We start from the raw sequence: 8,652 nt of genomic DNA, 5'->3' as shown, positions 1-8,652 counted from the left end.
GGACTGACTCCTGGCCAGTCTCCAACCAAGGAAGCAGAGGCCATATCTTCCAAGGATGTTATATGAACAATCTCAGAAACAATCTCAGTCATATGAATAATCTCAGAAACTGTCTTCATTAGCATAGCTGCTGTAGGGGCCTATGGAAAACACTAGGATAGGCGAGGATCCATCCAATTAGGCCCGAACAAGCCCATGGTTTAGATGATGATAGAAGGCTGACCTATGAACTTTATGGTGGATACTAGGGCTGCATGTTTGGTCATTGCGTGATCCATGCCCCCCCCCCCCCCCCCCCGCCTTTAAGGAAAACACACAACCATTATAGAAGAGGTTCACCCCTTCCTACTGCAGAGATGATGTAACCTGGGAAGCCATGAAATTGTCCAGGAATTCCTGTATCAGCCTGAATGCCCAGACCTGCTGGGAAAACTCCAAACCCAGATAACCTTTGGTGCTGATGGACAGGCATCTCTATCTCTAGGACAGCCAAAAGAAATGGTTTTGACTCTCATCATTCCCCTAGAAGAGGAATGGGGTCTGTCCTAGTCTGTTTCTTCATTGCTGTGACAAAGCACTCTGACCAATACCAACTTGGGGAGGAAAAGGTTTATTCGGCTTACATCTCTCAGGTTACATTTCATCAGGGAGCCCAAGGTAGGAAGCTGTGGGTCTCTCCCTCCCCTCGTGGGCCATTGGCCACTGACCCACGAGAACAAAGGGAGCAGAAGCGACGAACAGGGTCAGGATGGCCAGTGAACACGACGGAGAAAACCTTCCGGGGAGTCAGAGTCAGTGACACAGCTCCGTTTATTCAGTGGGGGTCAGGGAAGAATATAGTGTGGAGGCAGCAGCCAAGCTTCAGCTGATAGGTGCTCATAGTATGCTTTATTTACATGTGGTAGGGGGATCCTATCATCCGACTATAGGGCAATGCCTAATTATCATATAGAAAAACCTGGGGACAGTTTTATTGCAGGTAACTATGCCAAAGGTCATGTTCCAAATAAGGTCAGGCATCCCTGCTTGGAGGCACTTTCCAGACAAGTCAGGCAGGGAGCCCCTGCTGAGAAAGGAGTTGACCTTAACAGCAGGGTTCCCCAACAGGAATTCAGGGCAGGAACCTGGAGGCAGGAGCTGGAGCACAGGCCATGGAGGAATGCTGCTTACTGGCCTGCTCCCCTGACCCCTGCTCAGCCTGCTTTCTTATACAACATAGGCCTGCCTGCCCAGGGGTGGCACCACCCACAGTGCGCTGGGCCCTCCCACATCACTCAATAATCAATAAGGTGCCCCATGGACATGGCCACAGGCCAGTCCAATGAAGGAAATTCCGGTCCCTCAACCCAGGTATGTCAAGTTGACACTAAAGCTATCCAACACAAATGACCCCTTGTCAACTTGACACACAAACACATCACTATTAAACCATAACCTTTCCAATTCTTGTCCCCAAGATAGGATGTTAACATTAATATCACAACATAGGACAGTACAACCTTAAAACCCTACAGTCCTTAAAAAATCCAAACACTTAAAAGTCCATAATCTCTTAATAGTCTCTTAACTGTGGATGGGCTTCCAAAACAAGTGCTGTCTTATTTCAAAGGGAAGAATCAGGCACACCTAAGCAAAACCAAAGTCCAGCAAAGTAGCTCGAGGCTGGACATCTGGGATTCACTCATGATCTTCTGGACTCCAAAGGGTACTGGCAGCTCCACTTCTCTGATTCTACAATTCACAGCACAAACAGCTCAACTTGCAGACCCAGGACAGCTCCATTCCACATCTACTGCTGTCCTTGGTGGTTGTCCCATGGTCCCTGCATCTCCAAAAAGCTGGGGTCTCCACTGAAACTGAAGCTACACCTTCAGCAATGGCCTCTTCTTGCCTCTTGGAGTGCAAAACCTCAGATACTCTCCATGACCCCATCAATCCTGGGGTCTTCACTGCAACTGAAGCTGCACTTTCACCTATGGCCTTTCCTGGCCTCTCAGAGTACCAAGCCTCAGCTGCTCTCTGTGACACCTCAAGCTTTCAAAACCAGAACCATGCAGGAGACTCTTTCACATTACCAAGACCTGCTTCTAGCTTGAGATGGAGGCTCAGGTCCCCTCTGTGTGCTGACCCTGAGGAAATACCTCCCAGAAGATTTCACCACAGTGATTCTGGTCTGTTACTTACAGCTGATTTTTCAGCCCCAGTTAACCAGCATCAATTGTCCCAGTAAAGCAAAGGTTTTGCTTCAGGTTCTGGTCTCTTCTTAATCACAGCTATTCTTCAGCCCCAGCTGACCAGAACCCACAGATTCTCAATCCAAAATCTCACAGGAACAACCCTGATAGTCTCTGCTTCCCTTTGAAACTTCACAAGCCAGACCTCCATCGTCCACAACTCTTTCAACATAACTGTTCCAAGCTCCACAGCAACAAACTCTGAGCACTCAATGGCTTTTCCAGCCCAAAGTTCAGAACACTTCCACAATCATCCTAAAAATACCAAGGTCAGGTTTGTCACAGCAATACCCCACTCCTGGTTCCAATTTCTGTCCTAATCTGTCATCATTGCTGTGACAAAACACTCTGATCAAAACCAACTTGGGGAGGAAAAGGTTTATTCAGCTTACATTTCCCAGGTTACAGTACATCAGGGAGACCAAGGTAGGAACTCAGGGTGGGAACCTGGAGGCAGGAGCTGGAGCACAGGCCAGGGAGGAATGATGCTTACTGGTTTGCTCTCCTGGCCCCTGCTCAGCCTGCTTTCTTTTGCAACCCAGGCCCATCTGCCCAGGGGTGGCACCACCCACAGTGGGCTGGGCCAGGCCCTCCCACATCACTCAACAATCAAGAAGGTGCCCACAGACATGGCCACAGGCCAGTCCAATGAAGGCATTTCCCCAATTGAGGCTCCCTCAACCCAGGTGTGTCAAGTTGACACTAAAGCTATCCAGCACAGGGTCACTTCAGTCTGACAAAATGGCACAACAGGAACCAGACCTCCCTTTAAGATTCCTGGAGTAAAGACTGAAGATCATCCAATAGGGCTGACCCAAAATATTCCTCCTGGGATGGTAGAATTAATGCCTGGGGCTGAACCTGTCTGCATCAGACAGTACTACATTGCTCATAAGGCACAGATGGGAATCCAAAAACATCTGGGCAGACTCCTAAAATACGGACCCCTCTGACCTTGTCAGTCGCCTTGGAACATACCCCTCCTACCCATCCAAAAGCTTGGTATTGACGACAACTGGCCGGTCCAGGACTTGAGGGCAATAAATCATGCCACAGTCACACTGTACCCAGTGGTCCCTAATCCACATACTCTCCTGAGCCTGATCCCAGCATAGGTAGCCTATTTTACCTGCCAGGACCTGAAGGATGCTTTTCTTCTGCATCCACCTGGCACCTTCAAGCCAGCCACCTATTCCTTCCCTATGGGAAGACTCCAATTGAAGGAAAGGACAACTAACATGGACTAGATTACCACAGGCTTCAAAACCCACCACCTATCTTTGGGACAACACTAGCTTCTGATTTAAGGGCCTTTCCTGCTATACAGTGTGGGTGTACATTGCTTCAGTATATGACTTGCTACTGGCAGGAGGCACCCGAGAGGAATCCATGGAAGGAAGGAACACAGTTGCTGCTCGCTCTCCTGTATGAGACCAGCTACAAAGTCTCCAGGAAAAAAGGCTCAGATTTGCCAGGACAAAGTCTACTACCTTAGTTTCCATCTGACCCAGGGGCGTTAACTTGGCTCAGAAAGAAAACAATTGGTCTATTCAATTCCAGTTCCATCTACCTGATGAAAAATCCAAGAATTCTTGGGCATCACCGGATTTTGTCAAATATGTATCCCCAACTTGTCAGTCATGGCAAAAACCCTCTATGAAGAAGTCACAAAGGCAGTGAATGAGAGCGCCTTATACTGGGACTGACACAACAAAGGCATTTGAAGACATTAAACAGGTCTTCTCCAATGCTCCTGACTTCCAGATATTATCAAGCCCTTTTTCCCCCTTGGTCTTTTTGAGATAGGGTTATTCTGTAGGCCCAGTTGGCCTAGAACTCACTATGTAGACCAGGCTTGCCTTGATCTCACAGAGATCTGCCTGCCTCTGCCTCCTGAGTGTTGGGATTAAAGACATGCACCACCATGCCCGGCTCTTTTTCCCCTTCTGTGTTCATGAATGGTTCGAAATAGGTGTACTAACACAGGTATTGGGAACAGGCATTGCCCAGTAGCCTGTCTCTCCAAATGCTAGACTCTATTGCTGGAGGCTGGCCACCTGACCTGAGACACAACTCTCCTGGGAGCAGAAGCTGACAAAGTCACCATGGGCAGAAACTGGCAGTCCGAGTGCCCCACTTGGTGCTGGCACTGCTAGAACATAAAGCTTCCTGCTGGCTGACCAAGGCAAGATGGTCAGGTACCAAAGAATGTTATGTGAAAATCCATGTGTCTGCATTGAGGTCATAAGGACACTAAATTGAGCCACCCTGCTGCCAGGTGGGGCTGGCCAGCCAGATCATGATTGCAATGAAGTCATAGAGGAAGTGTTTTCCAGCAGGCCAGACAACTGACCAGCCCAAGGACCCAGATGTAGAATACTTCAGCGATGGAAGCAGCTTCATACATGATCAAGCACATCTTGCTGGTATTTGGTGGTCACCTGGGATTCCACCATTGATGCTGAACCTCTGTCAAAGGGACATCAGCACAAAAGACAGGACTCATCGCTCTGACCATGCCTGGAAGCTGGTCAGTTCACACACAGCGCAAGTTTCAACCTGGTTTCTTCTTATTGCCAAACCAGACTGGTAAGGACCTGGGAGTCCTCTTATACAGACCTGCTCTAGTCAGGAGGCTAGCTGGTCTACACACAGGGAAAGAATTACTGGATTCTCACTGTAATGCATTGCCGTCCCCTGCTTATGTCTATGGTCGTATCCTTTGCTATATATTTTGCCGTTAAGTTCAGTAGCAGTTTGTCCAGCTGACTGGATGTATACTGAGATTCTACTAGTACTTCTTTACTTTGCTTATGTAGGCATTTTAAGTATTCTCCATGGTTACTATCATTAAGTTAACTTCCTCTTAACCTAGGCCGTTTTGTCTTTGGCTGGCATCTTCTTGAATCTCAAGCCAGGTGATCTATGACTAAACCATGACGTCTGTGTCAGAGCACACTCCATTATGAAGGACATTCTCACCTATTCATCCACTTTGGGGAGTTACCCCTATTGAAGGGATGTTATGTTTCAATGGCCCCTAGGCTTTTGGGCCACTACAAACTCTACATGGCATGGGTCAATTCTCAGTAGCTAAATGGCCTGCCCTGCAAAGGAGACATTGCCCGCTCAGAAGGAAAATGGTATTGCTGGAAACCAAACCCTCACGTCCTTATACTCCTTGAATGTTATGGGATATGGACTTGAAACCAGTCACCACGGGTCCCATCATCATTAGCCCTGACCCAGCTGCTGTACTATATAAGGATTTAAGCCAAACCTTAAATTTCCCTCTAGGAAAAAAATCTCTATACAGACTTGGTGGTAACTGCCCAATTGTCAGGTTCGTGATGGAACCTCCATGAATGAGGAATGGCCCTGGATGGGGATGAGCCTAGATGCTTATTCTACATTGCAGTGGACCCAAAATCTCATTGAAGAAGGTGAAAGATGCCAAAGCTGGGTCCTCAGGTCACAGGTACTTGGAAACTAATGTATTCTTTGGCTAGGGCTTAACCACACCCAGTGGAGAGACCCCATGTAGAATGCTGTTCTGGAATGCCACCTGGTGGCCAGGTATACCTACTTGGTTTTGGGGCACCTAATCAAAAGGGGACAGGGACTAGGGGTCTTATATGTATAGGGTCTCAAAAGACACCACCTCTGTTTAACCATACAAGCCCTGACACTACTCAGGCTAGCCCATTTCAAGGCATTCCAAGTCCATTAATTCTGGGCTAATCCAGCCCACACACTAACTGTAACTGAAAAGCACCAAATGGACTGTTTTGGATCTGTGGAAGAATGGCATAAACCCATCTCTCTACCAACTACGGAAGGACCTGTACTACTGGAATAATTCAACCTGGTTTCTTATTGCCAAACCAGACTGGTAAGGACCTGGGAGTCCTCTTATATGAAAATTTAGGGTCAAGGAAAGAAAGGTACATTGGAAAGGGAATTAACCTTGAAGGGCAACAAAGTTGGAGAATGAATGCATCATTTTTGCTTGGAGGATGGGTTTCCGGTTTTGGAAGTTTTAAGAGCTTGCTTGACACAGTAATACTACTGTTAGGAATCTGTTAGTGCCTTGTCTGGCTCCCCTCTGTATGTATGTATTACTTCTTCTATAGAAGCCACTATGGAGAGACCCACAGCCCTGGTCATGGCATTATATGGGCCCCAGATTAAGATAAGATTCCACAGTTTAACTCTAGGTTAAATGAGTCCCAAAGACGGGACTGACGTAGAGCCCGATGGAGGACTCGAGGAAAGTAAGGATTTTAATCCTTGCTTTCTCTTGTGTCTATACCAACTTGTCAGGAGGATGTCTGCTGACAGGCTTTGTGGTTGGAGACTTCTGCAGAGACTTTCAGGCAGGATTTTTTTTTCAGCCATTTGTTTCTTTTTCTAAATTTTTAATTTACCTGATTTTGAGATTTTAATGACAGTCAATCAATATTTAAATTTCCCTTCCAGGTCCAGACTTGGGGCTTGAGCCTGCTGGACAAGGCTGTAGCCTAAACCTGCGTCCTGTTCAATCCCAGCATCCCCACCACAGCACTGGTGGACACACTTTGCTTGGCACATTGGAACTGTACCATAGTCCACATCTGGGAAAGACTGCTGATGACTTCTCCCCTACAGAAGCCTGCATAGCACCTTCTTCCATGAGCCAGCAGGGAGGAAGTGTCTCTAGCTCACTTCTAGCTTGATGTCTCTGTGCTCTGTGTCCAAAGTGTATGGTGCCTTGAATAATAGGGTCTTATGGTGTTACTGGGTCAAAATAGTTAAACCTTAATAAACAGTCTGATTTTTCATTTTAGTTATGAGAATGGGCCCAAATTGGAGGGCATCGTTCCTTCAGGTGTCTCCTGGAACAGTGCTGTTGTGCCAGGCAGGCCTCACCTATAATTTTAATCAGAACCATTTCTCCAGCTTCAATTGGGGACTACAAACTTGGATCCACCACTCTCTTATCAGACAATCTTGCTCTTTCATTCCTAGACCCAAGACACCTCATATACACAATGTCAAGTATCCTTCTCAATCTTCAGTTTTCAATGAAGATACCAACACGAATGTACCACCTTTCAGAGCTTTGACTTGTTAATTCTCAAGTACACTTACATTTATTCATTCACTATCTTGGACAAAGTGGGGTTTGGAAGGATCAAGGTCAGGTCCCCAGGTCCTAAGTGCACATGGTCAATGAGTCTGTCATAGCTTTTCGGCTGCAAAGTTAACTAAAAGTCATTAGTCCAAATTCTGTCCATTTTGTAAAAATATCATTCCTACAGGGTCTTAGTTCTGGTGGGTAATGAAGAACAATGGTAGTATTGTTTCAGAAGCTTCTGGGGGCTCTCTGACCAGCAACTCAGGAGTATGTCTCATATCTGGTAACCTGCCCATGCTCCAGTAAATAATCCCCTACACATGTTCAAATAGGCAACCCAAATTAAACTTAGTGAAACAAAAACATAAAGCAGGAAGGGGGATTAGTTGGGACTGGGTAAGAAAGTAATGCAGAGTGAATATGACCATAATAGGTATGCCTGTATGAAACTGTCCAAAAAATATTTTAATTATGTGTGTGTGTAGGTCATAAAACTAGAAGGGGATCAGGAAAGGAGAAAAACAGGTAACTGCATCTGCTTTACTTTTCAAATAATACAATCTTCAGTAAATGTGGCATATGTGCTGCTTATACAAGTGATATAAGTCCTCCTGATTCCACCATGGCTGCCCCAGTATTGCTGGTTGCTCAGTATTTACCAGCAAACCACTAATCTTAGAAGAGTAGCTCAGTGTAGGCTGTATTGTGACTTGAATAAGTTCTACCAACCACTCACTGGCTATAAGACCTTATCCCTTCTTTTCTTTTCTTTCCCAACCCCCCACCAACTCTCTTATCAACCCATAGAAATTCCTGCAAAGAAAGTGTTAATGAAGATCCATCAAACCTTACATTGGGTAGTATAGTTTTGGATCCAAGAGCCATACATACCAGGCAGCACTTGTGGTCCAGCTCAGAATCAGTATCTCAGTATTTAGCAACACCAAATATTTGAAAAATAAGTGAAAATGAACATTGTTAACAAATAGGAAGGGATCAGTAAGAAATAGCTATTCTTACAATGCTTTACACAAGGGGATTGGCCCCTTCTCTTACAAGTCTCAAAACAAAACTTTCTCCCTTGCCTCCATTGCTAGGAAGAAGCTACCTGAGGTTATGTTACGCATCACAGAAAGGAGTGTATCTAAGAAAGATACCAGGCACAAGAAACAGAGAACAGGGACTGCAACACAGGGAATAGGCAAACAATTCCCAGGCTGTGGGGGAAGGAGATTACGGGACAACAGCTCTACACCAGCCACAGGAGACAAGTCCAGAAAACAAGGCTGACTGTTGAAGAGC

This window comes from Nannospalax galili, unplaced genomic scaffold (assembly GCF_000622305.1).
Source record: "Nannospalax galili isolate Female #2095 unplaced genomic scaffold, S.galili_v1.0 scaffold854, whole genome shotgun sequence".
NCBI classification, from domain to species: Eukaryota; Metazoa; Chordata; class Mammalia; order Rodentia; family Spalacidae; genus Nannospalax; species Nannospalax galili.
The sequence above is the reverse complement of the archived record's forward strand: the minus strand, read 5'-3'. Positions refer to the sequence as shown.